The sequence below is a fragment of the Lactuca sativa genome, chromosome 9, assembly GCF_002870075.4.
Source record: "Lactuca sativa cultivar Salinas chromosome 9, Lsat_Salinas_v11, whole genome shotgun sequence".
Lineage (NCBI taxonomy): Eukaryota > Viridiplantae > Streptophyta > Magnoliopsida > Asterales > Asteraceae > Lactuca > Lactuca sativa.
In genome coordinates, this window is record NC_056631.2 from 13,850,253 (window position 1) to 13,877,173 (window position 26,921).

At 37.4% G+C, this 26,921-nt stretch overlaps 2 long non-coding RNA genes across 4 annotated transcripts; one reads left to right on the top strand and one right to left on the bottom strand.

The window, feature by feature from the left end:
• Positions 1-1,027: 1,027 nt before the first annotated feature.
• On the bottom strand, positions 1,028-2,803 carry LOC111881318 (uncharacterized). 3 transcript variants are annotated; one of them, XR_002846770.2, is made up of 4 exons: positions 1,909-2,803; positions 1,774-1,825; positions 1,455-1,513; positions 1,028-1,310 (listed from the first exon to the last, which is right to left on the bottom strand). It is a non-coding gene; the product is annotated as an uncharacterized LOC111881318 (long non-coding RNA). The 3 variants fall into 3 exon arrangements; XR_002846769.2 differs by having other exon boundaries at positions 1,774-2,803; XR_006187185.1 differs by having other exon boundaries at positions 1,028-1,325; positions 1,774-2,803.
• A 3,272-nt stretch (positions 2,804-6,075) lies between these two features.
• Positions 6,076-6,952, top strand: LOC122195815 (uncharacterized). The gene is made up of 3 exons (XR_008226624.1): positions 6,076-6,166; positions 6,549-6,625; positions 6,839-6,952. It is a non-coding gene; the product is annotated as an uncharacterized LOC122195815 (long non-coding RNA).
• The last annotated feature ends 19,969 nt before the right edge of the window (positions 6,953-26,921 follow it).

A 26,921-nucleotide genomic window follows, 5' to 3' on the forward strand; every position in this document is an offset into this window, starting at 1 on the left:
AGGGAGCTATTCCATCCCAAGCTACAGAACCTATTATCACATCAGTTTTTTTTTTTTTTTTGTCGTCATTTTTTTTTGTTTCTTAAGGGAGGAGGGAGTCATTCCCTCCCAACCCATTAAACCTACTGCTACATCATTTTTTTTTTAAATTTTTCCCAACCCATAACATACAGAAATTCTATCTTTTTCAACTCATTCAACTTATTCAATTAAAAAAAAATACAAAACAATCAAGATAAAATCTTAATTAGCAATAGAGTTACCGCTAAAACTATTCCTTTTTCAGCGGATTGTTTAATTGGTTTCTTAACCCACTCCATCCTCTCTCTATTTTCCCTCTCTCAATTTCTCTTGTACCATGTGTTTTAAAACTTATATCTTAGTTGTTTTATATATATTTTTAATTGAGTGGGTTGAAAAAGATAGGATTTCCGTGTGTTGTGGGTTGAAAAAGATGAATAAAAAAAGCTCAAAAATTGATGTGATAATGGGTTGGGTGGAAATTACTCCCTCCTCCCTAAGAATGGTGGTTGAAGTAGAAATTACACATTGCTTATGGTTCTTTACAATTTTACTTTTTTAGTTTGTTTACTTGTTTTTATACAAGTTATTTTTTTAATTTTATATTTTTCTTTGGTTTTATATATTTTTCATAATTCATTTATTCAATATTAATTTATTTTTCGTTTTTACAACTTTACTTTTCATGTTTTCCCGTAATTCGTTTTATAATTTAAATTTTCATTTTAGTTTTACATGTTCTTGCCACTACTAGAAAACTAGGTATCAGCGACGGACATTTCCGTCGGAAATCCGTCGCTAAAGGATTAGCAACGGAAACTGGCCGTCGAAAAAATCTTGCTCGCTAATGGTCAACGACAGATTTAGCGACGGATCACTTACGGATTCAGTTGTCGCAAAATGATCCAAAATTTTGTGAATTCTATCGCAAATCCGTTGCTAATGATGGGTAAATGAGTAGTTTTTATGTTTCTAATATTACTGCTGAATCGGTCGATAACCAAAATTCACAAATGAAATTCAAATTTATACCCCAAAACATTACATTGACATCCCACTACCAAAATAATGATTAAATTCGACTTACAAAATAATCATTCATATTCAATTTCTTATTTCCTAAACCTATTAACAAAAATCAAAAGTTCCAAAGTCTAGTTAAGTGGTTAAGTTGTTTCCTTGATCTTTAGGAGTAAGTTACACCTCCTGGCGATTTCACTACTAGAAACTAGGACCTCGCATTCGTCAAATAGTTCCTCTTACTTCCTTACAAACATGATTGAGATAACCTACAAATATGAAACCTAATCCATAAATAAATAAATGGAAGCATAATTCTATAATACTTATGGTTATTTTTGCTTTTTCTTATTTATACAACATTACTGAAATTAATTTCCATTAAAAAAGTTAAAAAGCATGCAACTGCCTACCTGCATTAACTTCACAGAAAGGTTTGTTTTAGTTGTTTCACTATTTGCAAAGAACATGCCTGGAAATGGAATGGAATGAATTATACATTATGCTTTCATCTATGAAATATATGTCATCTACAACCACATATTTTGCCAAGTTTTTTATGTACAACACAAGAATAAGACTTACTACATTATAATTTTACAAAAAGTAATGCAAACTTACAATAAGTGTAAATCTTAATTACTCTATAAAGGTAAGAATTACCATGTACCTTACTACATCCAACCTTTTCCTAAAAAGTATCAAGTATTTGTGAACATGAAATTTAATTACCTCAGCTAAAGACTCGAACACTAATTCACCACTAGAAAGATCTGCAACAGTACTGGAGTTTGTACACACACAAATTCATGCATTAGAGTATACACACATAGAGATATATATAAATCAACTAATTTAGTTAAGAACCTTCCACTCCCATTCTTGAACCTTCCTCACAAACATCAAACAAAACATGCACCAACCAAAACGAACCAAAAAACTGAAAAAAACTATCTAAATAACAAATATCATAAATATTTATTTTGTGTAATCAGACCAATTTAGAAAGAAAAAACAGAACAACTTTTGTTTCTACGAAATAAAAACACACAGTTAGATAGATATAGAGGAAAACCTTAGTGAGGAATTAAGATTTTTGTGAGAAAGGTTGAGACGGTGGTTCATGGGATTTCAGGCTCGGCGGTGATGAAGTGGTCAAAAGGAATCAGATGCAGTGGTCCTACTCTCGTCTTCATGTTTCTCTCTGTCCTTTGCTTCTTCCCATATCTAAAAGTCGGAATAGAAGAAAAGAAGCCACATACGAACTGAAGAAGATGAGCCAGCACATTAGCTACAGGAAAGAAGCCAAAGACAGAAACTTACTTGGGTTAAATTTCATCGACAGGAAGGGTCGTCATGATATCGAGGGTCTTGGCTAGGGTTTCCTTCTGTTGGAATCGAGTTTTAGGAACATAAAGAAGACGACTATTAGTATCGATTTGGGATGAGTGCCGATTTGCAAGACGAGTGTCGATTTGGGCTTTGGATTTCAGAAACAAGCATGAGAGATAACTAGTGAATGTCGATTTAGGAGGGAGAATGGGGGGAAATGAAAATAATTGGGATGAGGAGCGGGGGAAATGAAATATTTGGGAGGGCTTAACAAAAATTAGTGACCGAAATATTTGTGAGTTTCTGATTCCGTCAGTAATCCCTTTCTAATCCCTCGCTAACATGCTAAAATTTACACCTTATCTACAAAAATGATTTTCGTGGCATATCCCTTGTAAATCAGTCACTAATTAGCTAGGGATTTTTTCTGTCGCTGATGCCTAGTTTTCTAATAGTGATGCATGCAACTTGTTTTTGTAACTTAATATTTTTTTTACCTAATTCATTTTTACAACTTTATTTTTTTCCTTTTTATCACAACTCTTTTTGCAACTTCACTTTTTTATCCTTTTCACAATTCATTATAAAACTTTATCTTTTAGCTTCGTTTTACTTTATTTTTGTATGTTTTACAAAAAATAAAGTTATAAAAATGGCTTGTCAAAAGTCTATAAAACCGAAGTAAAAAATGAAGTTATAAAGTGATTTGTGAAAAAACTTGTAAAAAAGTTTTAAAAAATGATGTAAAAAAGAATTGTAAAAAAAAATGATGTAAAAAAGAATTGTATAAAAAGCACGTAAAAGTAAAGTTGTATAAATGAAAAAAAAAATGTAAAAAAAGACGTAAAACGAATTTTGAAAAAACATCAACAAGTTTCTTTAGTTGTCACTTGTTATCTTTCTAGAGCATCTCCTTTCTAGTTTCTAATTCCCGATATTTTTTAATCTATCAAATATTAACCCATAAAATCATGGACAAAAAAAATTGATTTCCTTTCTACATACCTTTTTTAATGGATGTATTATATCATCTGTTAATTATTATCGATATATACTTGTTTCCATTCTCCTTATGTATTTCATATATACATCTCCAAATCGCAAAAATACAGCCACCAACCATGTAGCTATCATAATTTTTTTTTTTTTTGGTTTGCACAACTTCCAGCATCCACTAAAAGAAAGAAAACAACACCATGTTAGTAATTTTTGTTTTCTGAATTTCCATTTTCTGATTGACGATTGTGTGCGTTATTTTGTTTATTTATATTATCTGTAAGACAAAACTGCAAATTTGGTCCTTATGGTTTACGAAAAACTTTGGATAGGGTCCAAAAAGTTTTCAACTTGCATAGAAGGTCCAAAATCAAAAACTTCCTGTGATTTTGGTCCAAAAAAACTTAAAAAGACAGTTATGCCCTTTTTTTGTGTTTTTTATAATTATCCTAATACTATTTTACTTTAAAAATAAAAAGAAAAAAAGAATTATCTCCTCTTCCCCACCCACCCCCACCGTTCTCTCTCTCTCTCTCTCTCTCTCTCTCTCTCTCTCTCTCTCTCTCTCTCTCTCTCTCTCTCTCTCTCTCTCTCTCTCTCTCTCTCTCTCTCTCAAACACAAAGTCAAAAACTTAAAACACAGGACCTCAATCCACCACCACAGGACCGCCACTATCCCGAACCCACGACTATCGTCGCCCTAAAGCCACTACCACCGCCGCCCTACATGTGTCTTACTTCTTCAAATTTTTTTCTTGACCAAATTGCAGTCATTTTCACTATTTGAAAATGGAAAAATTGTGACTGGAACAGATGAAATCACTCAGTCGAGTGATTCTAAGGTTCCATCCACTACAAGAACAAGACCCTTTTACGACGCGCAAATCACGACACTCGTTGATTTATGTTACGCAAAAGAGAGTGACATTAAAAAAGTGTCATCTCTTCAAAAAATTTAACAATAGAGGACACGCATTATTGTGTGCCCTTAAATTAGTGTCTAAACAAAAAAAAAAACACGGAGGACACCTATAATAAAACGCGCATCGTCTAAGGATGTCGCTTTATAATTTTTAATGGAACGCGCGTTCCATCCCTTAACAGTGGGGGGAAATGAAATTCTGAAAAAATTAAAAACCCCGCCTTCCTTTTTTTTTCTCCTTTCCCTCTTACCCAAATTATGGACGCTCCTTCCTTCCCCTTCCCGACATTGACTGCTGCCTACTTCTTCCCTCACTTACTTCTACCTACTGGAACCACCATATCTCCCACTCGATGTTGAAATTGTTGGAAAAAGCCCTAATTATACTCTCAAGTCTAAATATTAGGAATGCAAATCTTGATTCTCGTTTGTTTCAGATTCCCCAAAGATTAATCGAAAAACACACAACGAAGAACTGTAACTTTGCTCCATTAACTTCCCGATTACATCTCGTCATCACCTTTGAAACTTCTTCGTTAGAGACCTAGGTAATGCTTTTATTTTTTCGTTTCTTCACATATCTTTTTCTAGTTTTGAATGATTTGGTGGCTCCTATGTAAAAATTTGGACCGTATCCAACAAAAAAATTGGACATTTTGAATAGAAAGCGAATCTGAATCTAGCACTCTCGATATGATTATCAGGCTCAAAGGAGTGGGCGTCGTTAGGAAGGTCGTCATGGGTCGCTAAGGGCGCTAAACACCTCCCGCTATCTTCCGCCAAAGGGGTCGCCAACCAAGTCTCGCCAGCAGCTTAACGAGAAGAGAGAGAGAAAGAAAGGAGTAAACATGTTCAGGCCTTCATAGTGGTAACTTCCATCCCTAAATCGATTTATGTTCATCTGTTTTTTTTTACTTCTCAATTTATTATGTTAATCCATTGTGCATCTCTATTGTTTCTATTTTTGTTCATATTTCAACGAATTATCAACGCCTATACTCCATTTTTTTATTTATGTGTTTGATTTCTGCAATTTACCTTTGTCTTTCCATGGTTTTTAGACGAACACCAAGTGTTCGATGAAATTCCCCAGATATTATTAAGTCTTTAACACCTCTTACATATGTTTTATGATGTGAGAAATGCTTCATTTGATTATATTCACATGTATCTTTATGTTTTCAATATTTATCCCTTTAATTTCTCCTTTTTCTTTATATCGTGACTTCTAATTTGATAAGGGTTACCAAATATTGATGCCTGTGAGGATCAATTCGATAATTTACAATTTATCTTCTAGGCCTTTGAGTTTCAGTAATACAAGCCCTAGAGTGCGACTAGTTCCTGTAAGAATATAATCTGGAAATTACCAAGGTACAGAAGATGAAAAAAATACAGATTAACAGGGGAGAACGGAAGTAGAACAAGGGACAAATGACTTTCTGGGAAAATTTCTTTGTTGGTACGCCTTATTAATAAAAACGAGAACGTGATGCCTTTCCTTTTGTTCCATGTTTGACGAGTTAGAAGAAATAAACTTGTAGGTATGGTCTGATTAGGATCCCAGACCCACATTTGCTGAAATCTTCTAATATTATTTGTTAGTCTGTTTTTTTAGCCCCTGTAATACAGTTTCTTTTTTACTACATGACATGGACTTCACGATTGTTGGTCTGATTTTTTTAGTGTTGTATTACTATTTGCTGTTAGTGTTGTATTAATATTTGCTGAGGATATTTTTGTCATTTCTTTTATTTCATGATTGTTTTTAACTATTACTATTGTTGCAGGTGGTCACTAGGTGCAATAATGTATGAGATGCTTGTTGGATAACCTCCATTTTATTCAGATGATCCGATAACTGCATGTAAAAAGGTATACCAAGCTGCAACTGATTAATATTTTTATTTGCTGTATATTTATTATTTTGTTGGGTTCACAAAAAAGATATAGGAAATGCGAAAACAACTATCTATTGGGTGACTGGTTATCTTCCAAAAGATATGCTTCAAGTGGTCATCATTTATGTTCAGGTAAATCTGTATAAAGACGATGCATTACATCATTTACAAGATCTTTGTCTATCTTCCATGGTTTTGACTGAAGTGATTTCTTTTAATAAGCACAATGTTAGACATGTTGGCTAGCATTTTTTTTCAGTCTCTGCTTTGTGATTTTGCCTCACACTCTCATAGTATGAAAGTATAAATGAAGTTTCTTTTTTGTTTCTTTTGCCACTAACTTGAATGCAAAACAGGTGTTGGTTTAGATAAGCCAAACGAATGGGGATTTGATACTACACAGGTTGATAATATTCTCAAAAAGTTGAAAGTGGTAAGTTCTTCAATTTTCTTCACCTGAGCCTGTACTCTCTCTTTTTTCAGTTTATTAACATAAATTATCTTATTAATCAAAATTTCATGTATATTTTGACAGCAAGCAACACAAACAAAACATGATGAACGTATATATGCTTAAGTAACTAATTTGTAATCGTGATGAAGCTTTAGTATTTGTTAACTCATGATCCTTGTTTTCTTATCTTAGAGGATGATGATGAAGAAACAGGCTTACCAAAGGACAATAGTGAAAAAACTACACGTCCCCAAGGAAGGTCATTTTCTTGCTCAAAATCGAATTTAATTCTAAATTGTTCATTATATCCAAATTATTAATACATAGGTATATATTAATATATTATTAGTTACAAGAAATGAAAAAGAAACACCCATTTACATACTATATATATTATTAGATTAAGGGGTTGTTTTTTTTTACTTAATGGGCTTAATGGGTTAAGAACTTAATCTTGATTTATTCTACACAAAATGATTTGATGGGTTAAGCCAAAAAAAATTCAGGCTTAATGTATTAAAACACTAATTCTATGCTTGTTTTCCCTTCTTTTTTTTCTTTCCTCCCAACTCTTCTTTGGAAAGGGTAAAATGATCATTTCATTTCATTAATTAGATGGTTTATTTAATCTAGAATAGAAACATACTCCCAACTCTTCTTTGGAAAGGGTATAATGTTTAAATAAAAAATCAAAAACTTTACAATTATGATAATCACACTTATTATTTCAGTTTTACCAAAAGGGAATCATGGTAACAGTTGTTTGCCCTAGGCCAATAGAGACATCAAATGCACCTTCATTCTTGATTTATATATCTACATGGTATAATTATTTTTAATTCTTCCTTTTGCAAAAAGGTATGCTTTTGATCAGTAGGAGGCTTTGCTCTCCTTGAAGAAGAGTGGCAAAATTGATGAATTATTATTACAAGTAAAGTCAGTTGTCCATTTTTTTATTTTTTTATATTAACATTTTAAATTTATAAGACTTAACAAGATTACCTCAATCATGCTTTTCAGGGTAAAGAGCACATCTTGTTGCTAAACTCAGATAATTTGGTTGAAGTTGTGGACCCAAGTATCCTTTTTAAGTTTATAATTGTTAGTTTCTTTTTTACTTAATGAACTGAATATATATATATATATATATATATATATATATATATATATATATATATATATATATATGAGTATGGCTTCTCAAATATTTTTATAAACATCATTTATCCTGGGAAAAATGTTATAAATTAAACAATTAAACAATAACCAACTATATGATTTTGGGATCCTTATGATATGTACCAGAGATTCTAAATCATCTTATCCAGAAGAACATTGAGTATTGCATGGAGGTAATTACTATAATGCCCTTTTCTTATCTTTACTTTGAAAATGTTAATTCTTACCTTTTGTCTATGTAGGATCCACCAGGAGCAGGAAAAACACAAAGAATTCTTAGGCTTCTTAGTGCCATATTACAAACCAGCTGAGTATATAAGTCTCTTAGTAACTTATGCAGGTAACAATATTGTTCATAGTTGGGCTATTAATGTTCCTGTTTGTTTTCATTTATGCAGGTAACAATCTTGTTGAAAGGACTTATGAATCAGATATTAATGGTAACAAGTTTAACACTCGAGTCCATACGATTAGATGTTAATGGTAACAAGTTTAACACATGTGTCTTTGTTATACATACAAATTAAATGCAATGGATTATATTTTTTGTATATGGTATTTTATTTTATATTATGCAATGGATTGTATTTTTTGTATATGGTATTTTATTTCTATTATGAGAGATTAAATGCAAATTTAATTTATAAATTAATAAATACATAAATATATATATTTTTTTAAAAAAAATTAAAATTACGATACGCAAAAATGTGTGTCGTCTTCATTTATGACATGGCCTTTCTTGACTGGTGCTTCCTTGATGCGCATTGCGTGTCATAAACACGCGCGTCGTAAGGTTACGACACGCAAATGTGTGTCGTCTTCCTTTATGACAGGGCCTTCCTTGATACGCAATGCGTGTCAACCGCGCGTGTAAATGCGCGTCATAAATGCGCGTCGTCTATAGACGACGCGTAAAAGCGCTTCATCTCTCTTTATGACAGGGCCTTCCTTGACGCGCATTTGCGCGTCGTCTGAGCCTTTTACGACGCGCAATGAGCGTCGTAAAAGGCCTTTTTTCTAGTAGTGATCAATGGCAATTCACAACAATGGAATAGGAGGAGACGGTGTTTCAAGTTAGTGAAATTGAGAATGAAGGTTATTGGGTCGACTTTCATCACTAGCAACGAGACCCGTCTTCTCCATTCACTTTAATTCAAAAGGTAACCTCGATTCTGCCATTCCAACTATTAGAATTAGGAGAGCAAAAAGGGAAATCAAAGATAAAATCAATCTTCCATAAATCTCTAGTGATGTTCTGATCAATTCTGAAAGAAAGCAACTAGAGAAAGAAGTAGAGATGTTTCGATCATTACTCTAGAAACCGGTAAATTATTACTCTAGAAACTGGGATGGAAAGGCAGCTCCAGTGTCAGGGGAAGGTGCAAGGGCCATCGCTTGAGCAGACACGGTGGCTGCCACCGAGATTTCCTTGAGGGAAACAACGAAAGCCTTCACCACACCCATTAGAAACCTAAAATACTCAAGAAACCCACCTGAAACCAGAAATACTCATCAGTTTTATGGATTTGATAGCCAATGAATGAGCAGAGCTAGAGAAAATGGATAATATAAAGGGACAAGGAGGTTTCCAATGGTGGTGGAGGGCAGCGAGGACCAGACAGAGAAATGGAGAAAACACAATCTCACATCTGAATTTGCTTCTTGTATAATCAGTTTCTTATGAATATGGTTATGAATTGTGCAATTATTGAAGTAGCGGAACCAAAATTAGTTGAATATCAAGGAGGCAAACTGGTCTCGATCCTTTCCCTCTATCTTGATTATTTATTAGAATTGATTCAGTATCTGATACCTTCTCCACCTCCTATGTATATATGTGTTATGTGTATGTGTTAGTTATAACGATTTGAAAAGGGAGCAAGTACTAATTTTGGACAATTTACAAGCACTTGAAACCTAGAAAATCTAATTAAGAAGGGGAAGAAGAAGATGGATCGGGGTTTTTTCTTGACTTTTTCTTTAAGAGAGAGAGAGAGAGAGAGAGAGAGAGAGAGAGAGAGAGAGAGAGAACGGTGGGGGTGGGTGGGGGTAAGTGATAATTTTTTTCTTTTCTTTTTATTTTTAAAGTAAAATAGTATTAGGATAATTATAAAAAATACAAAATAGAAAATAAAAGAGCATAATCGTCTTTTTAAGTTTTTTTGGACCAAAATCACAGGAAGTTTTTTATTTTGGACATTTCATGCAAGTTGAAAACTTTTTGAATTCTATCCAAAGTTTTTCACAAACCATAAGGACCAATTTTGCAGTTTTGTTTATCTGTAATTTTGTTTATCTGTAATGGTGCGCTGCTATTCAGACCGAAGAAACCAATGCATTATCTAATGTCGGTCTAATAATGCATTATTAGTTGAACATGGTCAACTTTACGAAGTCTTGTATACTAAAATACATAAATATGTGTTTAAGAGATCTTTCTACCGTATAACAAAAAATTTACATAGCGTTAGTTATATATATATATATATATATATATATATATATATATATATATATATATATATATATATATATATATATATATATATATATATATATATATATATATATATATATATATATATATATATATATAAACACACGAGTTTACATATTTACTTGTGTTTTTATTAAAAAAAACATTTTAACGCCGTCAATTTATTAATACAAAGACGTTTAATAGATTTGATTAAATATTGTTTATGATTGTGTTTTATGATTATATGTACGTTCTGAATTGATATCGAGTATTCATGAATGCAACCCTTTGCTCAACATGTTACAAAGGGTAGTTTAACTTGCTAAACTAACTTTTATACTTGTATACATATATAATCCCACATCCAAACAAGGAAAATGAACCAACGTAGGTTATTAGTCCTAAGTCTTTTAAATCTTATTTATATAAATATATGCATACAAATATGATTTCTGGGAGTAATATAAGTTTATAAAAACATTTAAAAGAAGTTTAATATTTTGAAATACATTTTGGTGACTTGATGTCATTTTGATACAATCATTGAAAACTATTTGGTTTGATGATAACTGAAATCCATTTTGATAAGATATTTGAAACCATTTGTTTATAACACAAAATCATTGTGTTAGACTTGTATTCCCCCCTTAAAACGGTAAAAACTATGAAAATACGGGGTATGAACTCACCTGTAGTGAGTGATTCAAATGTAAGATTGATATGGGATGCTAAGTGTCAAGTGAAGTCTCGAGAACAAACGGATCCTATTAAGCATATAGTGACACACATATGGATATAATTAGTGTATATAACAACTAATTATGATAGGAAACCACTTTAGGTACTAGGAAATACTTCGATTGAAGTGTTACAATCACATATGATTGCATCTTACGACGACACTAGGGTGTGTACGGCCAAGATGTGTACGATGAATGTGGTGTACGACCACTGGGTGTACGGTTATGGAGTGTACGAACATACACTCATGGAAGAAGCATGCCAAAAAGGTGTTTATGGCCCTATCTAGCATCCATTAAGTGTTCATGATCCTATGTTGGGACATGAGGTGAGTTTAAGGTCAAAATATGCACTAAACAAGGGTTTACGGTCATATGACGGGTGTACGACCGTACACCCTTGATGTTCATGCATTAGATGACAATTCAAGGCTAGAAATCAAGTGTTTCTCAAGCTTATCTAGAAGATAGAAGAGATACTCACACTTTTGAGGGTTCCTATGGAGTTCACGACCCAAGAACAGGTAGGTGTTCTTGGTGAAAGTGAAGAAGATTTGAAGATCTATCCAAAAGAGATAATTTCATCGATGAAAACATGGATCTTCACTAGATAAAGCCATGTATCAGCTAATCAATGGAAGGAATACTTACATATTTGAAGATCAAGGTGTAAATCTTCATGATAGTTGAGTGATAATCGATTTTCTAGACTTGGAAGTGTGAAAAATGAAGGAATGACTTATATATGGGCATGGGTTCACGACCACCTTGAGTGTACGGTCGTACACTCATGTGTACGGCCGTACACTCCTCTTGAAGGAGTGTTTGGCCCAAATGTAACATGAAGAACCTAAGTTAACTCATCCCTAAACCCAAACCTTGAATGCACTAGGCTTAGAACCCTCAAACAGACCCTAAACAATGCTAAAAGATAGCAGAAACGAGTCTGACTTCGATTAAATTGAATGGTTGTACAAGATAGAAATTTCGGGTTGTCACAACCCATATATACAATAATATACACATAATCACAAACAACATAATATGGGTCCAATCAACCATCGGGTTGGAATACCCCAGGCCCTCAACCATTGGGTTGGAATGCCAACATACTATGGGTCCAGTCATCCTCGGGATGGTATACCCTCGGCCCATAACCATCGGGGTCAAATGCCCACATACTACGAGTCCAATCATCCTCGGGATGGAATACTCATGGCCCACAACCATCAGGTTGGAATGCCCAGTTCTATTGGCTCTCGCACAAAGCAAATGATCCTCAACCACTAATCAAACATGTGCATATATATATATATATATATATATATATATATATATATATATATATATATATATATATCAAATAACCACATAACAGTCTATAGACAAACAAACCGATCTTAACAAATCATAACCACATAATACATCCTATATACCAGGATACCGATCTAACAGATCATAATAGCATAATAACATCCTATCTATCAGGATACCGATCTAACATATCATACGATACTCGAGCATATAACATATCAGGATAACAATCCGAAAGGGGCCGGTCTTGGTGCCTTAGACCCTTGAGTATAGTGAGGAAAACTCACCTCACAATGTCGAACTGTAGTGATAAGATCATATTCCCGAATCACAGCCACGGACTCAACCACCTATATCCACCATAGGACCAATTCCATAAATTCCCAATTTACTAAAATACCCCCAGAAGTCAAGTTGGTCAACCCTTGGTCAAATTCGAAGTCAACGGTCAAGGTCAACAGTCCATGTTGACCCAAATCATCGAGTGCAGCTCACTGACTCGTCGAGTCCTTCCAGAACTTGAGAAATCGTGAAAACCCTAGTTGACTCTTTGAGTTTCGAGACAACTCGTCGAGTCCATGCGTGTCCAAATGTCGGGAAACCCTAACTGACTCGTCGAGTCGTCTCACTGACTCGCCGAGTCCATGCGGAAACCCACAACGGTCAATCTTCATCCGACTCGTCGAGTTGACCATGCAACTCGTTAAGTCCCTTCAGTCCATTTCTTATTCATATGTTTTTAAGCTATCCCAAAGCTCCAAATTGCAGATCTAACCTCCTAGGGCATGGTTTCCACATAAAATTGCAAACTTTACGTACATTCATGGTCCTAAATGCAAAAACCAAGCTAAGGGAAAGGTTTAACCCAATGATAAGGGCCAATGCTTGCTAAATCTGATAACCTTATGACTATAGGGACCTAGAGGAGTCCAGATCTGAAGTTACAACTTTAGATTATGACCAATACCCGAAATGACTCACAAATATGCTAAAAATGGCCCTAAACCTATGCATGAATAGATCTAGCTAAAGATAAGTCAAGCTAACGACTTGTTACCTTCAAAATGATGCCAAGATGAAGTAGAGTCAGATCCACAAGCTTCTCTTTGCTCCAATGTGACAACCGCCAAATTCTGGTAAAGTCAAAGTCAACAAGTCGAACCGATAAACTCATTTAGTGCTTGTATGATAAGATATATTCTATGTCCTCTTATTTACAACCCTCTATCATAATACAAAGTATCACTCAGAAGTTTCAGGTGTTCAGAAATTCTAAACTCTAACCAGGGTGAGTGAGGTAATGACTCTATAAAGCACTATTAAGTACCCTTCGGGGGTGTAAAACACTCATGATAAGGTATAATGGGGTTTACAAACCTTGCATTACGAGGCTAAACTCTAACAAAGGTCGCAAACAAAGTCTCTCTCAATCTCTCTTACTCTATCTCTCTCTATCCCAAATCTCTCTCAAAATCCCTCTTAAATTTTGATAATCACTCGGGGGATCCCGACCCTTAACTTAGTCAAAAACCAATCGAAATGGGAAGATTAATTGAAAAATAGGAATATAGGGCCGAAGCCCCCTTAGGACCAAAACCCCACCCTAAAACCGAACCCTCCTTAAGACCAAAACCTACCTTCGGTTCGGATCAACCTTCGCTCCGAGAATCACTTTCGGTCCGAGACCACGTTCGGTTCGTTTCAACCAACTTCGGTTCGGTTCAAGTCACTTCGGACCGAAGTTGCTTTCGGTTCTATCCGAGAACCTTCGCTTCTGACCCTCGGAACTTCACAAATTCGCTTCTTTTTCCCGGTTTTCAACCATTCTCATGTTTTAAGCCCGTTTTCGATGATTTTGACGGGGGATTTTCACCCAAACTCATATTTTGACATATGAGACCCCATAAATTCATATCTTACACATATTTTAGGGGAAATTCTTATTATGGAACATATATTTTGTACAAGATATTATCTAAGGGTTGGTTGACTTTTCCAAGAAGTTATGACACCATACCCACTTTTTGTCACTATTCACACATTACCATGTCAAATCATTGTCCTTCTTCTACACTCCCCCAACACTCCATCAGATTTCTTACGCCAAATCCACTTAAAGATCTATATCTATCACACTTCCTAAAAGTTTCATTTACCACACTCTTCAATCAAATATTATTTCTCTCTCTCTCTCTCACACTCTCTCTCTCTCTCTCTCTCTCTCTTCTCAATTACTCTCTCTTCCCTCATTTTTGGTAAGTTCTTCGCCATTACTCCTAAGCATACTTCATTCCTTCACTCAAAGTGATTTCATACCTCCATATTTTCATGTTTTCTTCTAGTTTTAGGGGGTAGAATACAAGTTACAACACCAAAACATGATTAAATTCAAATGATAGCTTTCAACAGAAAAGTTATGGCTCAATCACAAACTATTTTGACCATCTTAAACTCCATAACTTTCAAAACTGTTCAATATGCAAATAGTTTAGGTTTATACCTTTTAAATGACTACTTGCACATGTTCATACGATTTTTCTCCAATTTATGGTGATTTTTACAAACTGCCTATCACCACAGCAAAGATTTCGGACCAGTCAATGAAAATGGTCATTTTCATCCTAGTTTGGTGCCATTAATAATCATAATAAATATTTTGAGCATACTAGATACATTTTATGAACTTTTGGAGTTTACGTATTTAGATTTCGACTCACGATGATTTTTCTGTGATTTTTACAAAAACATTGACAGAAAGACAAAACTAGTTAACAACAACTTACAAGTTTACTAACACTTTGTAATTTGTTGAGCAAAGTGTTTACCCTTGATGACTATATATTTACTTGTGTTTCCCTGTTAAGTTACACCTACATAACAGAAATATTCATTCATTATAAGGGTTTTTATTCATTACAAACATACAAGATGAACTATGATAAGTATATTTTATGTTTTGTTACATTACTAATCACTACAAACGATTCAGTTTTCACTATAAAAGAGTTGTTCCATCATTACAAACATACATGATAAGCTATAATAGGTATAGTTTATGTTACATCAACTCTACGAACTTGCTAAGGAAGGTTATATTCCTACTACAAAAAGGTTTTTCAATTACACTACACGTAAACTCGTTAAATCCGGTTGTGAGGCACTACTTCATTATACTCTTAGAGTACCGGTTAAAATCCTGTAGTTATAACCAGAGTCTCTTGTAGGGAGAGTGTGATACTTGTATACAGATCTATATTGGGATTGACAACCCACACCTTAGTTGCATGCAATAGCTAGACCGGAAGGTCTGGGGTGACAAATGTCATAACATTCCGACGCCTGAAGAACGTCGCCACAGGTTACTATGTCAATCAGTATGGTTATAATAACTCACATAGGGAAATAACAACAACCATAGTTTATGGGGATATCTACATTCAATATGGGTTTTATTTATATAAAACTGCTTACACTATTATAAGTACGGTAAAGTACTTGTGCATTTTGGTCTTTGGGTCTTAAGATAGCAACTCATGTTATAAGGAAAATATTGGATTTTTCTTGTGCAAACATTACATTTATAAAGAAAGGTTTTTGAATTCTATATACAAAAGCTTATGCACTCACCAACGTAATCGTTGACACTCTTTCAATATTTACTTGTATTCTCAGGTAATTAATAACAACAGGTGACTACCAGCTTTTGAGGATGGAACGCTTCGGCGTTAGTAAAAATATTTTATCATTATATTGTAATCTATTTTGAAACATGTACACTTATAAAACCATGTAACTTTCTTGATTATATTTATGATGGTTGTATTTACCTTGAGCACTATTATACTCGTTGTTGTGATACTATACATGAAGTCCTCCACCCCCGGACGTTTCCGCCATCCTTGGTTTGGGGGTGTGACAAATTGGTATAAGAGCATTGTTTATAGTGAACTAAGTATATCAAAGCACATCAGATATATCAACTACAAATGCATTGGGACTAAAACTCTCTGATTGAACATTTTCATACAATTATACTTTTAAAAATAAAACGGTATTTTATGAAAGGTATAGGTATATGCATGCATGATGGTATAGTGTCACATCTAAGAAAAACACGAAAAATAAAAATAGAGGAGTTGTACACTATGATTATGCCTTGGGACATGCAATCAAGTCTGGGAGGAATATAGCATGATCAACTATATTCATCCGAGAAGTGACTAACATATGCCAGGGGATAGTCGTAGTGGGAAACAAGTCTATCAACCTACCAACACCCATACAAGAATTGCTCTAAGAATCAAACAAAGCATTTAAAATACTATATGAGTATTTATTGTTGCTTTAGTGCAATATATTTGGATTCATTATGTGCCTCTTACATCTCTATTCTCGCACAGACGTCATGGCAGGATTCCACGTAGCAGTAGGTCCCTACTTTCCGAACCAGGGAAACGGTGGTTGGATAAAAGAAGAACCAGAGGAAGATCCCGAGGAAGTTTTCGAGGAGGAACCAAAAGAAGACCCCGAAGAAGATGAAGAGGAAGAACCTGAAGAAGAGGAAATGGAGGAAGATGAAGACGAAGAGGAGTCGGAAGAGGAGCCGGAGGTCATCAACCCTCCATATGTAGCCATGGTTCCCGCAAACCCTTTCGGCTACAACGGACCTAAGCCCCATTGGGCATCAGTGATCGAGAGGTGGAGTCATCATCAGCGACAACGATCACCATTTGGCAACCAACGAGGTTACTATGACCTCAACCATGGAGGACCGGCTGACAAGTCCCTCCTAATCGTGATCCAGCAAATCATGAACCTTGGGGATCAGAATAGGGAAACAGCGGATCGAATTCGGGAGCTCAGCGCTGTTGTAGAAGCCACCGATGCATGTACTCGGGACTTGGAAAGAGACTTTTATCCCATGTACCAACTCATTAAGGACCTTACCGCCGCATTGGCGGAGGTAAGGGAGTATCAGGAAAGGCACACGACTCTCGAGGAGAGAGTGATCGCGGCCGAGCGCCGGTTAGCAGAACTACATGGCACCTCAACTTTGTCTTAAGGGTCGCAGGGGACTAGTTGCCATGAGTAGGGTCCACCCTACTCATAAATCTTTATGGATAGGATTCAGGAGTATGCGTTGGTGCTACTCTTCTCTGTGTATATACTCAGTCATGCGATTAAGTGGTTACACTAATCAAAGGAGCGTAATGTTGTCAAAGCTTTTCCTTGCATTGATGTGATGTAGACCTGCATCAAGGTCAAAATTTTCTCAAAAATTTATGTACTAAAATCATATAAATGGAATTGGAATGCATATCATATTTCATTGGGAGTGTTATCTCTAAATTCATAATAGTATATGTCATTTCTTGTGCTGAATCTACAACTACTTGGTGTAGGCAATAAAGTTGTATATAGTTAAGATTCTATCGGTTTCGAAATGATGGTTCCGTTTTAGGTCCTGCTCCTTGTTTGGTTGTTGACTTAAGGCAGATCCATTAGAATCAACGATCTATTCGATCTTAGTTACACATAACAAGCATACACTATGTGATTGTAGAAGAACCTAGCATGGATCAAGCCACAAGATTTCTCTAAGACACAACTACTAAATTCATGAACTTAAAACACATGAATTTTCCAACATAAAGTTGCTTGCTAATGCCTTAAAAATTTGGATCATAACACAGATAATTTAGTTCAATAACAACCAACTTGGCACTACTATTAAAGACTTATCATCTATTCGTCTTTAAAATTTATGGCAAAATTATGCCACCACGGAAGAATCACAGACCTTCCAACAACGCACCACCTCTGCCACCACCGCAGTTTGACCCCGCCATGTTCCAAGTTGCCGTAGCAGCAGCAGTGGCAGCCGCAATGTCACAAATTGGAACAAATGGTACTGGTGGATCGGGTAATGGAGCCACCAACTCTAACCAAGGTGACAGTCAGGGATGCTCAAAAGAGTGTTCCTACAAAGACTTTACAAATGGAAAACCCAAATCCTTCGACGGAAGCGGGGGCATCATTTCCCTAATGCAATGGTTCGAGAATACTGAATCAGTCTTCGAAAGTTATTCATGTCCTGAAGCTAGCAAGGTCAAATTTGCAGCTTTCACTTTCACTGACCGAGCCCTTACCTGGTGGAGCAGTCATGTAAAGTCTTTGACTCTTCCAATGGCGAATGCAATGAGATGGGAGGACTTGAAGGGCCTAATGCTCACCGAATATTGCCCAAGGGGCAAAGTCCAAAAATTGGAACAGGAACTCTGGGGCCTCAAGATGACCGGCTCTGACATCGAATCTTACACGACCAGGTTCAACGATCTGGCCATGCTATGTCCCGGTTTGGTCACCCCCGGAGAGTAAAAAGGTGGAGAAATACACCTGGGGACTAACCCCCAGATCCAAGGGAGTGTGTTGGCCTTAAGAACAACTACATTTGACAGTGCCAAGCAGATAGCACAACAACTCATCGACCATAGGGCCAGCCATAACATCATGGCGGCCACCCCCGATCAAACAAAAGGGGGAAACAACAAAAGAAAGTTCTGGAACAACAAGAAGAGCCACGCGGCCTAGGATTCGGCCAAGAAACAACAAATAGTGGCGGTGCACGCTGCCACTACCCCCGCCACTCCAGCACCCCTGAGGCAGTATGCTGGGACCCTCCCAAAATGTAACAAGTGCAGCTTTCATCACACCGGCCCTTGTCGGGAGATGCACTGCCGCAACTGCAACAAGAAAGGGCATACCCGCCCGATTTTTCAAGGCACCAACAAGCCATCACTGTCGCCAACGCCGGGGCAAGCCGAGCCTGCTATGGCCATATAGAGACCAAACACTTCAAAAGAGATTGCCTAAAGACAAAGAATGCAAATCCCGACGGTGTCGAAAGGATCTTGTCCTTAGGGCAAAGGGAAGCTATGGAAGATCCCACGGTGATCACTGGTACGTTTCTCCTTAATAACTCATATGCATGCATGTTATTCGATAGTGGAGCGGAAAGGAGTTTCGTTAGCCATAAATCCAAACAATCACTAAAATAAAATCCCCAACCACTAAGAGATACATATGTCATAGAAATGGAAACTGGAAAGATAGAGAGCACTAGTGATATATACACATGGTGTACCCTCACCCTAAACAACCATTCATTCAAATCGATCTAATGTGTGTTTCAATAAAAAGCTTTGACATCATCATTGGCATGGATTGGCTAAGTTCTAATCATGCCAACATTTTGTGTTACGAAATGGTCGTTCACCTTAATCTGCCAAATGGCAAAACTCTCGTAGTCTATGGCGACAAACCAAGTACGAACCTACAAATCATCTCCTGTGTCAAAGCCCAAAAGTATCTCCACAAGGAATACCACGCCTTCTTAGCCTATGTAGTGAATGAGAAGCAGGAGGTGAAAGACATCAAGGACATTCCAGAGGTTTGTAATTTCCCTGACGTATTCCCAGAAGACCTTCCCAGAGTTCCACCCACATGACAAGTCGAATTCCAAATCGACCTAATTCCCGGAGCTACCCCCGTAGCCAAAGCGTCATACCGCCTAGCGCCAGCCGAGATGCAAGAACTATCCAACCAACTAAACGAACTACTAAGCACAGGGTTCATCAGACAAAGCTTCTCGCCTTGGGGAGCACAAGTTCTATTTGTGAAAAAGAAGGATGGATCATTCCGCATGTGCATAGACTACCGCGAGCTAAATAAGCTTACCATCAAAAATCGATACCCTCTACCCCAGATCGACGACCTTTTAGACTAACTCTAAGGAGAAACTTACTTCTTAAAAATTGATCTGAGGTCAGGATACCATCAACTACGGGTCCAGGAGGACAATGTTCCTAAAACAACATTCAGAACCCGGTACGGTCACTACAAGTTTGTAGTGATGCCCTTCGGATTAACAAATGTGTCTGCGGTGTTTATGGAACTGATGAACCGGGTATGCCGGCCCTACTTAGATTAGTTTATGATTGTCTTCATAGACGACATACTGGTCTATTCTAGGAGTAAGGAAGAGCACATCCAACACCTACGACACGTATTAGAGACATTGAGGGCGGAAAAATTATATGCAAAATTCTCAAAGTGCGAATTCTAGATCCGAGAAGTAGGTTTCCTCGGTCACGTGGTTAGCAAGGAAGGGATACACTTCCATCCTTCCAAGGTCAAGGCGATCGAGAACTGGTCAGCACCAAGGACGCCTACAAAAATCCGTCAATTCTTAGGCCTCGCTGGTTGCTACCAATGATTAATCCAGAAAGGGGTATCCTTCGACTGGGGAGTGAAACAAGTGGCAACGTTTCAAACATTAAAGCAAGCCCTATGCAGTGCTCCAATTTTATCCCTACCAGAGGGAACCGAAGACTTTGTGGTCTTTTGTGACGCTTCAAACCAAGGTCTCGGGTGTGTGTTGATGCAACTAGGAAAGGTCATTGCATACGCCTCGAGATAGCTAAAAACACACGAGGTTAATTATGACATACACGACCTCGAACTGGGGGCAGTAGTATTCGCTCTAAAGATCTGGAGGCATCACCTCTACGGGACGAAGTGTACTATCTTCACAAATCATAAAAGCCTTCAACACATCCTCAATCAAAAGGAGCTCAACATGAGGCAGAGACGATGGGTAGAACTACTAAATGATTACGAATGCGAAATTCATTATCACCCGAGCATAGCCAATGTAGTAGCTGACGCCTTCAGCCGAAAGGAATACTTAGGCCAACGAGTAAGGGCGTTAACCATGACAGTCCATTCACACCTGTCTACACAAACTAAAGAGGCTCAACTGGAAACCCTGAAACCAGAGAACGTGATAGGTGAAGCCTTACGAGGGATGGATAAGAACCTAGAAATCAAGAGTGATGGAACTCGCTATCCCATGAATCGAATCTGGACACCCAAGTATGGTGGATTCAGAGACGTTGTCATGAACGAAGCACACAAAACTTGCTACTCCGTTCATCTCGGTTCAGATAAGATGTACCTGGACCTCAAGAAACTCTATTGGTGGCCGAACATGAAAGCCGAAATTGCTACCTTCGTGAGCAAGTGCCTGACCTGCACCAAGGTCAAGGTCGAATACCAAAAGTCATCGGTTCTGTTGCAACAACCGAAAATACCCGAGCGGAAGTGGGAGCGGATCACAATGGATTTCATAACCAAACTGCCCAAGACAATGGGTGGTCTCGATACCATTTGGGTGATCGTTGACATGCTGACCAAATCCGCACACTTCCTACCGATAAAGGAAACCGACAAAATGGAAAAACTGACCAAGACATACATCAAGGAAATCATGTGGTTGCATGGGGTACCAAAATCCATTATCTCTGACAAGGATAGTCGATTTACCTCATGATTCTGGCAGTAACTCCAGAAATCCTTAGGAACTAGACTGGACATAAGTATAGCCTATCACCCACAAACTGACGGGCAAAGTGAGAGGACCATTCAAATGGTAGAAGACATGCTAAGGGCGTGTGTGATAGACTTTGGTAAAGCTTGGGATGCCTATTTACAACTTATCGAATTCTCCTACAATAACAGTTATCACACTAGCATCAAGGTTGCACCATTCGAAGCCCTATACGGTCGCAAGTGCAAATCACCATTGTGTTGGGCTGAAGTGGGTGACACGCAACTAGCTAAGGGACAAGTCCCTAACAGCACCCTCACTGGCCTGGAGATAATAAGAGAAACTACAAAGACGATTGTCCAAATCCGAGAGCGATTAAAGGCTTCCAGATACAGACAGAAGAGTTATGCGGATAACTAATGAAAGCCTTTGGAATTCCAGGTTGGAGATCGAGTTATGTTAAAGGTCTTACCCTGGAAAGGCTTGATATATTTCGGTAAACATGGGAAATTGAATCCGAGATATATCGGGCCGTTCGAGATCCTCGCTAGGATTGGCCCGGTAGCATACAAGCTTCGATTACCGCAAAAACTCAAAAATGTACATCCTACCTTCCATGTGTCCAACTTAAAGAAGTGCTTGTCCAACGAGACTCTTGTTATCCCTCTTGACGAGATTGAAATCAACTAGAGTCTCCACTTCATGGAAGAACCGGTAGAAATCATGGACTGGGAGATCAAAAGAACAAAACAAAGTCGCATTCCCATTGTGAAGATCCGATGGAACGCTAAACGAGGACCCGGGTTCACCTGGGAACGTGAAGACCAAATGAAACAAAAATACCTACATCTCTTCCCCAACCCTTGAAGTCCCAGTCAAAATGCTAATTTCGGGACGAAATTCTCTCTAACAGGGGGATGATGTGACAACCGTCAAATTCTGGTCAAGTCAAACCGATAAACTCATTTAGTGCTTGTATGATAGGATATATTTATGTATAACCCTCTATCATAATACAAAGTATCACTCAGAAGTTTCAGGTGTTTAGAAATTCTAAACCCTAACCAGGGTGAGTGAGGTAATGACTCTATAAAGCACTATTAAGTACCCTTCGGGGGTGTAAAAAACTCATGACAAGGTATAATGGGGTTTACATACCTTGCATTACGAGGCTAAACTCTAACAAAGGTCGCAAATAAAGTCTCTCTCACTCTATCTCTCTCTATCCCAAATCCATCCCAAATCTCTCAAAATCCCTATTAACTTTTGATAATCACTAAGGGCATCCCGACCCTTAACTTAGTCAAAAACCACTCGAAACGGGAAGATTTGTTGAAAAACAGCAATATAGGGCCGAAGCCCCACCCTAAAACCGAACCCTCCTTAAGACCGAAACCTACCTTCGGTTCGGATCAACCTACAGTCCGAGAATCACTTTTGGTCCGAGACCACGTTCGGTTCCTACCACTTCGGTTCGGTTCAAGTCACTTTAGACCGAAGTTGCTTTCGGTTCTATCCGGGAACCTTCGCTTCTGACCCTCGGAACTTCGCAGATTCGCTTCTTTTTCCCGGTTTTCAACCATTCTCATGTTTTAAGCCCGTTTTCGATGATTTTGACGGGGGATTTTCACCCAAACTCATATTTTGACATATGAGACCCCATAAATTCATATCTTACACATATTTTTGGGGAAATTCTTATTATGGAACATATCTTTTGTACAAGATATTATCTAAGGGTTGGTTGACTTTTCTAAGAAGTTATGACACCATACCCACTTTTTGTCACTATTCACACATTACCATGTCAAATCATTGTCCTTCTTCTACACTCCCCCAACACTCCATCAGATTTCTTACACCAAATCCACGTAAAGATCTATATCTCTCACACTTCCCAAAAGTTTCATTTACCACACTCTTCAATCAAATATTATTTCTCTCTCTCACTCACTCTCTCTCTCTCTCTCTCTCTCTTCTCAATTACTCTCTGGAAACAAGAACTCCAGGAGGTCACGAGTTCTTCCCCTATTTTTGGTAATTTCTTCACCGTTACTCCTAATCATACTTTATTCCTTCACTCAAAACATGGATTTCTTATACAAATATCATCATATTTGTTATTAGGATCTTCAAACCCTTAAGCATTCTCCAAGTGTTCTTGGCTTGGAAAACTCCTTTTCTTCAACCATCCATCTCATAGAATCACTCAAGGTGATTTCATACCTCCATCTTTTCACGTTTTCTTCTAGTTTTAGGGGGGAGAATACAATTTACAACACCAAAACATGCTTAAACTCAAATGACAGCTTTCAACAGAAAAGTTATGGCCCAATCACGAACTATTTTGACCATCTTAAACTCCATAACTTTCAAAACTGTTCAATATGAAAATAGTTCAGGTTTATACCTTTCAAATGACTACTTGCACATGTCCATACGATTGTCTACAATTTATGGTGATTTTTACAAAACTGCCTATCACCACAGCAAAGATTTCGGACCAGTTAGTAAAAATGGTCATTTTCACTCTAGTTCGGTGCCATTAAAAATCATAATAAAAATTGTGAGCATACTAGACACATTTTGTGAACTTTAGAAGTTTACGAATTTAGATTTCGACTCACGATGATTTTTTTGTGATTTTTACAAAAAAAAGTGACAGAAAGATAAAACTAGTTAACAACAGCTTACAAGTTTACTAACACTTTGTAATTTGTTGAGCAAAGTGTTTACCCTCGACGACTATATATTTACTTGTGTTTCCCTGTTAAGTTACACTTAAATTACATAAATATTCATTCATATAAGGGTTTTTATTCATTACAAACATACAAGATGAACTATGATAATTGATAAGTATAGTTTATGTTATGTTACATTACTAATCACTACAAACGATTCAGTTTTCACTATAAAAGAGTTGTTCCATCACTACAAACATACATGATAAGCTATAATAGGTATAGTTGATGTTACATCAACTCTACGAACTTGCTAAGGAAGGTTATATTCCTACTACAAAAAGGTTTTTCAATTACACTACACGTAAACTCGTTAAATCCGGTTGTGAGGCACTACTTCATTGTACTCTTAGAGTACCGGTTAAAATCCTGTAGTTATAACCAGAGTCTCTTGTAGGGAGAGTGTGATACTTGTATATAGATCTATATTGGGATTGACAACCCACACCTTAGCTGCATGCAACAGCTAGACCGGAAGGTCTGGGGTGACGAATGTCATAACATTCCAACGCCTGAAGAACGTCGCCACAGGTTACTATGTCAATCAGTATGGTTATAATAACTCACATAGGGAAATAATAACAACCATAGTTTATGGGGATATCTACATTCAATATGGGTTTTATTTATATAAAACTGCTTACACTATTATAAGTACGGTAAAGTACTTGTGCATTTTGGCCTTTGGGTCTTAAGACTGCAACTCATGTTATAAGGAAAATATTGGATTTTTCTTGTGCAAACATTACATTTATAAAGAAAGGTTTTTCAATTCTATATACAAAAGCTTATGCACTCACCAACGTAATCGTTGACACTCTTTCAAAATTTACTTGTATTCTCAGGTAATTAATAACAACAGGTGACTACCAACTTTTGAGGATGGAATGCTTCGGTGTTAGTCAAAACATTTTATCATTATATTGTAATCTATTTTGAAACATGTACACTTATAAAACCATGTAACTTTCTTGATTATATTTATGATGGTTGTATTTACTGTGAGCACTATTATACTCGTTGTTGTGATACTATACATGAAGTCCTCCACCCCCGGACGTTTCCGCCATCCTTGGTTTGGGGGTGTGACATCCAAGCTCCTTAGACTTCAAGCCTTCTTCAAAAAATCCACCTTCCAAGATTCTTAACACACAACATTGGAGAGTAGGCGATATTAGGGTTTTTTTGAGCTCAAGGGGAACGGTAAGGGAGGCTAATGACCCTTTAAGTAGGGTGCAAAACCCTAGAAATTAGGGTTTCATTTTCTAGCACCTACTTGTCGAGTTGGGGTCCTCCAACTCGTCGAGTATACCTCTTAAAGTCACACGGCCTGAATCGTTTCTACACGACGAGTTGGGGCATCCAACTTGTCAAGGAGGTCTAAGAACATGACTATAAACATTAAATTTTTATACCTGGGATTCGGGATGTTACAACTCTCCCCCACTTGACCTAGACTTCGTCCTCAAAGTCTGTTACAGTAAATAACTCGGGGTAATGCTACCGCATCTCTTCCTCTGGCTCCAACGTCCACTTGGATCCCTCCGGTGCTGCCATTATACCTTTACCAAAGGTACTTCCTTGTTTCTTAGAACCTTTACCTTCCTCTCAAGAACGGCCACTGGCCTCTCCCCGTAATTCAGACACTCATCAACCTGAATATCATCTAACGACACTACCGCCTCCTCATCCAGTATGCACTTTCGTAATTGGGAAACGTGATAAGTTGACCTGATCACAATGATAACAAATCCTAGTAATCAGAGTTGGGGCCAGCTGGCGGCAATCCCTCGCATAGTGCCCCTCCTTGCCACATTTGTGGCACACACTTCCTGATTGACAGGCCCCCTCATGAACCTTGCCGCACTTCCTAGAAGTGCGGTCCCTCTGAATCTTAGATCTACAATCAGCGGCCTTAAACCGCTTTGACGCTAGCTGCGGCTGCGCCAGGGCCGGTCTCTGCTCTCTCGTCTGAAGCTCTATTTCAATCTCACGCTGCCTGGTGGCCTCCTGCATCTCCAACAAAGTATCATAATGTTGGGTGGAAACAAACTGCCTGATATCCGTCTTGAGCATGCTCAAGTAACGGGTCATATGAGTCTGCTCAAAAGCAAACTCAGGACAAAACTTGGCCCTCTCTGTGAATATCCTGTTGATCTCTATCACCGACCCAGTCCCCTGTCGCAGGTCCAAAAACTTCTGGGCCAACCTCTCATGCTCCACCCGCAGCACGTATCTGGTATGGAACATCACCGAGAACTGCTCCCAAGACACAAAAGCTCTCTAATCAGAAGAATACGACCCCGTAACAAGTCTCCACCAATCCTTCGCTCCGGACCTTAGAAGGTTCAGAGCACACCTGACCTTCTGGTCAGTTGGACAAGAGTAGGTGAAAAAACATCCCTCAACGTCACATAGCCACCTCATG